Here is a 6,467-nt window from a genome sequence, read left to right as displayed (position 1 = left end):
GATGAGCCAGAAGTGAATAAACTACCCCCCCACCCCCCCTCCACCCACACACACACACACACCAGCGGTGTACGTGAACACATCAGGGAGGAAAATAAATCAATCAGCCCCTGACTGATGACTTGGATCAGTGCATCCTCAACACAACGTTCATCCAGGCATACACACCATCTCCCAGGATGCAAAAAACTTTTTCAAAGTGTGAGTGTTTGTCAAAATCGATTATTTAACATCTCACCCAGAAACTTTAATCAGTTACTGGAGCATGTATCCTCGTTTATCTTGAGGAAAAATCTTTTTGTTACTTATTGCTTTTGTTATTTCAGCTTCCTTTTTCTTTTTGCAAGCAATGGTAAGTATAAGGCTATATGACATACTGGCTGTCAGAACAACAGGAGGGAAGTGAAAACAACAACAAAAACCCTGCAGGGAATGTGTTTCTCAGTGTGAATCCCAAACTTGTGGGATTCCCCTTGATGACGGCTGCTTCTCACAACAAAAGTATTTTAAAGCAGCATTCAGTGAGACAGTAGCTTTCCAGTCCACTTCATTACCTTCTTGCATTCTGAAAAGTCTGTTAGAAACCACAGTGAGCAGAAAAAAACAAAAACATTTGTACAAGTCTGACAAAAATCTGACGCTGTCTGAGAGGGACAGCTTCCTCTTTGTGATTTTACGACAAATAATTAATGGTGAAGTTGATTAAACTAATTAGTATGAATTTAAAAACACCTAACTATTTGCGAACTTCTAATATTTGTGAGGAGAATAACAGTGGTTTGTGTTATTTGCACCAGTTTCCAGGGAGAATGATGATGATTAATGTGTATGGATGTTTTAAAGTACTTATGTAAGCCCCATTGTTGTGTTCTCTTATTGTTCTCGTATATTTTTTTTTTATTTTTTTTTTTAAACATTGATATATTATATTTATAGGTGTTAAAGTTAAGAAGGTGTCTATTCATATGGTTGCCGTACGGACAACCCCCTGTGCTATTGGTATGTCTACCAAAGTACAAGTAAGTAGCGTCTTAGGGTTAGGGTTAGGTTAAAACCCTATATTGCTACAATTTGTAGGGTTAGGGTTAGGTTTAGTCTTCATCACGTGATCTAAACTGGCCAATGAGGGGCGCTGCGTACGGATAGAATGTCGGTATATTGATACGGCAACCGTACGGACAGCCACTGCCTAGAATGAATGGCTCCAGTGTCAGTCTTAAGCCTTCAGAAAGTACTGCTCATTTAATCACATTGATTTTAAACAATACCACACAAACCTTATTAGGTATAAACATAACCGACCAGTATAATGCACCCAGCGTGGTTTAAGAACCAAGTTCCATATCTACTGGACACATACAACTACTTCATTGGCTTTTTGTCATCCTATACTCGTGGGAATCTTTGAGGGTCTGCAAAAGTCTGGAAGGGTACAAATTGCCACAGATAGTAGAAGAAATATGATGACAGCATAGCGACTTCTACCTTTGGAACATGTTCACTGCACTGCTCACAGTCTGTTCCTGCATAAGAGCATGATTCACTATGTCTTCGATAAATACATGCTCTGCTGTTAAGCTGGTTAAAACACAAAGATCTTACTTGATCATGTTGTTATGACTTTGTAGTTTGGCTCACGCTGAGGGAATATGCAGTTCAGCACTGACCTATAGTGGCTACAAATGACTTGGAGATTTCCAACAAGAAAAAAACAATAGATATCTGCTTCCTTGTAAAGGAATTAAAAAAAAAAAGTACTTCAAACAACACTGAGCCTTTGTTGTTGTTTCACACAATGCATTTGGTGGAGCAGAGTTACTTGTGTGTTCCATTCATATTGCCAAGACAAAATACACAGTTAATTACAATTAACTCAGAAAACTCATGTGATTAAAAAAGAATTGACACCACAAATTATAATAAAAAACTACATAAATCAATAAGTAGCGGGACAATTTGTTTTCCGGTTACTAAGTACTAAAAATACTTCACCTCTTTCAAACATTTGTGATTCACACCAAAAGCGCAGATGGTGCAGAATGTCAAAAACCAAAATCTATGTTCTGTCTTCTTTTATACAAGTCTGTGTGTGGAAGTGATGCTGGTACTTGGTTTTCTTTTTAGTCTTGACTAGTGTTGGGTAAATTACTTTTTAATAACGTGGTATTTGATTAGATATATTTACCAGTTTGATACTTTGCGTGCACTAACAGGTGTTTCTATTATTTTAAGGAACCCCCCTTTTGTTACTCTGCATGAAAGCCTGTGATTTCGTTTTGTGTAGCATGATCAGAAGCTGTATGAGCATTTATCATAACTTTTAATCTGTGACGTAAATGAAGCGGGTTAATGGCGTGAAGATTAAGTAATATTTGCTTCTTCTCCTTTTACTGTAAGCTTATAATAATTTGAAATGAAATGTTTGGCTTTGGTAACTTCCCATAAATGGTAAAATCATTGTTCAGTCCTGACTAATTAGGATTTTAAGTGATATCATTTGTTGTGTTTTTCCTCAGAAATAAAGTGTAAAATTTGATCAAAAAAGAGATGGAGTATCTTTTCATTACTCTCTCCTCTCATTCCTCGCCTTGCAGCTTTCACTCCCCAGTGAATCTCCAATTGATTTTCATCAATACACGCTTAAACATTTTCAACCAATTACCTCTCCAGCATATTGTGCATGCACACTGGGACGGCTCTGTAAGTCACACGTCCCACAGTTTAAAATAAATGTTTGCTCCATGAGCTCTAATGTTTGCTTGTGTTTGATGTTGTGACACACATTGTAATGACAACAAATGAGTATCTCCCAGCCTGAGACTGTAAGCCATTAGTCACTTTAGATACACGTCAGTCTCACAATATGGCAAATCAGTAAACAGCACTGAAGCTAAAAGCAATAGGAATTGTTGCTTTTCCTTTTTCTTTTTGCCTTATTCCTTAAAAAACACAAAGTGATTCATCAAATTATTCAATCTGGTAATGAAATTTAAACCCAGCCTATACCTAAGTGGGGTGTCCTTGAGGGAGACATTAGTGTGTGTGTGTGTGTGTGTGTGTGTGTGTGTGTGTGTGTGTGTGTGTGTGTGTGTGTGTGTGTGTGTGTGTGTGTTACACAGAGGATGACTAATCTGTGTATAAAGTGAAGTTTACATTTACATTTCAGAAGCTGACTTCATATTTCCCCCTTACGTTGTGCATAATGAGTCATTATTGCAGGATGCTGCAGCCTATCCCAGTTTACTGAGGGTAAAAGTCAAGATCCACTAAGATCTTCAAACAGTTGCACTACTACTGTAATTCTGCAGATTAAATAAGGATGGTGGGGAATATATATGAGGCTCCCTATCACCATTTCTTTCTCTTTTTTTCCTCTATTTTTCATTTTATTTTATTTTTTAGACCATTTCTAGGAGCTTCTCTCCTCACTCAGACAGTTTAAATGCATTGTGAAGGCGAGGTTGCCAGCTAGGTTAAAAACCCTGTTTTGTAAGCATTTTATCAAAGTTATGTGTTGCATTCAATGTGTGTTAGAGGGATTTCTTTCTCTTTAGGCTATAAAATGATTCTGGGTTGCCTGAAAAAAAAAAAAAAGATACACTGAGCTGCATTGAGGTGGATTTGTTGGGGGTAGCACCATCTACTGGATCTAATTCACCCTCAAACACTGCCTTATATGGAAAAATTCAAATCTTGTGACCGATTGCTCATATCTACCTGTAAAAATATATTGGTGTATATTGGTATAAACATCACATTAGCATATATTTTGCGTTGGAAAAAAACAAATTTCCAGAAGCTGCTTGTTATCCTATAAAGGCTGGCTCTTCCTCTTCCTCTTCCTCACTGTGACAGCATGTAAGGGCACAAAACAAGCAGATGATGTCTCTGTAGGTGGTCGAAAAGGAGCAAGATGTGGTCAGTGTACCGGCACATAATTATTATGCAAATTTTACAGATCCTTGATCTCTTATAGTGATGCATGAGCATCATTGAGCAGTTTTGTTCAAATTTGAATGAAAATAAGATCCCAGAAAATCTCAGCATGCTCTCGAGATTATCTCAAGGACACTTCAGATAAGAAAGAAAGGAAACAAGCACTCATTCTTTGGTTGTTAGACACTGCAGAAAGTTTTTTTTAAATCTCGTACTAATAACACCGATTACAAATGTCTGAGTAAAATGTATACCGGAACTAGAATCATTGAACACGGGATGTGATGTTAAAATGTCCTTTGTGCCAAAATATGGTAGTAAAATGATATATAGTCCCAGATATAGGAAGAAATATAGGGCGTAAATTTAAGAAGCATTATCAGTAGTGTTCCTTTGAATCAGAGGGTGTTTTGGCCTTTTAAACACGAGACGCCCTCATCAAAGGTGGCCAGCTACAGGGAGATCAAGCCTGTGATTGCATCCCATAGCTGTGTCCCACTCTCTTCTATCTAGCTTTAGGCCACTTCACACTCGGTCTGTGCCCTTTGATCTTTTCCTCCCTATGTTTGCTCTCTGAAAAATGTAAAAATACAAATTAAACATTGTCTCAGATGTCAACAATGTAAACTGTTAATTAGGAATATTACGAAATTTCTCGATAGGAAATTTAAACATTCCCAAAATAAAATCAAGTAGAAAAAGAAATTTTAAAGGAGTTCAGCAGAGCGAGGAAATGATGATTAAATGCTTTCTTAAACTTTAGCAGTAAAATTGTTTTTCATCAACAAACATTTCTTTCACATTTGTTAGTCTTCGTTGGAATTTTTGTCATTTTTTTTTAATTTTGTATCGTCAGTATTTTGTATCGTGTGCCCTATTCAGTGTTCCATATTGTATTGTGAGTATGTTGTTACAACTCTACTGTTGATTGTTATTTAAAAAATGAAAAAAGAAAGAGAAATTATATTTGGATCAAGACCTGACCACTTCTCTCATTTAATAATAAAACAAGAAAATAGAATTCCAGACAAAAATAACATATTGAAAAGGAAAATTACACTATAAATCTGCTTTTTAATGAAATTTCGGAAGGATTCACCGCTAGAAAACCTATACACACTTGTAGAAAACATATAAACCCTGCTCAGAATATCCAGGTGTTAAGCTGTTGTACTGTATTGCCTGATCGGCACATAATTATATCTAAGAGTAATTTGTATTGTGTTTTATTCATGCATTGTAATTAAGTTTTTCATAAACAAATAAAGTTGAACTGGATATCTCATACATTCATTGCTCATCTTGTGGAAACTTTGACCAGAAACTGCTGAAATGAACATTGTCCTGGGGTCGAACTGGAGATGTGTATTTAATTGGGTTGTGTAACTCCTCCGGGGATTTGTACCTTTCTCCTGCTCATTGATCTGCTCTGTAAGGTCTGCTGTGTTCTATGCACTGAATCGTAGGTGCACATCTGTCTCCTGCTGCTTTAACTGGGAGCTCTGCTATCGGTTTGAATACAGCAAACACATTTTCACTAAACTAAACCTTTTTAATATGGATATAATATGGCTGCTTTCATTTGAATCTGTTTATAAAACAGATGTTAGGCACTTGTAGAATGATGAGCCAAAAATAAGTTTGATTGATCAGAAGTAAACACCTAAATCAATGGACAACTAAACTCTTCTTTATTTGTTCAAGCTTCTAATTAGCTATTCTTGGGCTGCTATGATTTTATCGTCTTGGCCCTTTATGTGTGTACGTTTTGATTCTAAACTGTATGTATTGTGTACCTTTTGATTTTAAGCTGTGTCGTGAAGCACTTTGTGTCTTTTGTCTGTGAAAGGCGCTATATAAATACATGTTACTTACTTACTTATAGACACTATGAAAGGGTGAATACAAAAAATCTGTTTAAATGAAAAAAAATTTCTAAAAATAAATAAATACAGATTTTACACAAAATATTGTATTTGTATGTTTAGACAACTAATAAAAGTTCAAAACATTTAGTTTAAACACTCAAACCAAGTAGTTCTAAAAACATTTCAATGGTATCTAATTTAACTAAAGGACACAAAAAATGACTTTTTTTCATTTTTTTCCCTTTTTTCTTGAAGAAAAAACTGATATTGTGTCAAATTCAAAAACACCTGAAAGGGGGTTAAGGTAGAATAATATCAATGTTAGGGAGAACAATCTTTTTCTTTTGCTGTTTTAAAACACCTCTTAATAACACTAAGATGCACACAAATAAAATTAAAAAAAATAAACCCCAATAAATTTTGGCAGTTGACTTAATAGCTGTTTAATTACATCATTTTTGAATAAAGAAAAATGTATTTTGGCGAGTTTGGATTCCATGGATTTTAGGGATTTAATGTAAAGTTGAAATTTGATTAAGAAGCAGATGAAGATGGGTGGGGTCTTGAGAAATTTGGCTAAGATTAGCAAGACATTTACCATTAAGTCTTATTGTTTCTATTCAAAAATTAAAACCAATCTGAAACAAGCAGTACAATTTGAAA

The sequence above is a fragment of the Gouania willdenowi genome, chromosome 15 (genome assembly GCF_900634775.1).
Source record: "Gouania willdenowi chromosome 15, fGouWil2.1, whole genome shotgun sequence".
Lineage (NCBI taxonomy): Eukaryota > Metazoa > Chordata > Actinopteri > Blenniiformes > Gobiesocidae > Gouania > Gouania willdenowi.
The sequence above is the reverse complement of the archived record's forward strand: the minus strand, read 5'-3'. Positions refer to the sequence as shown.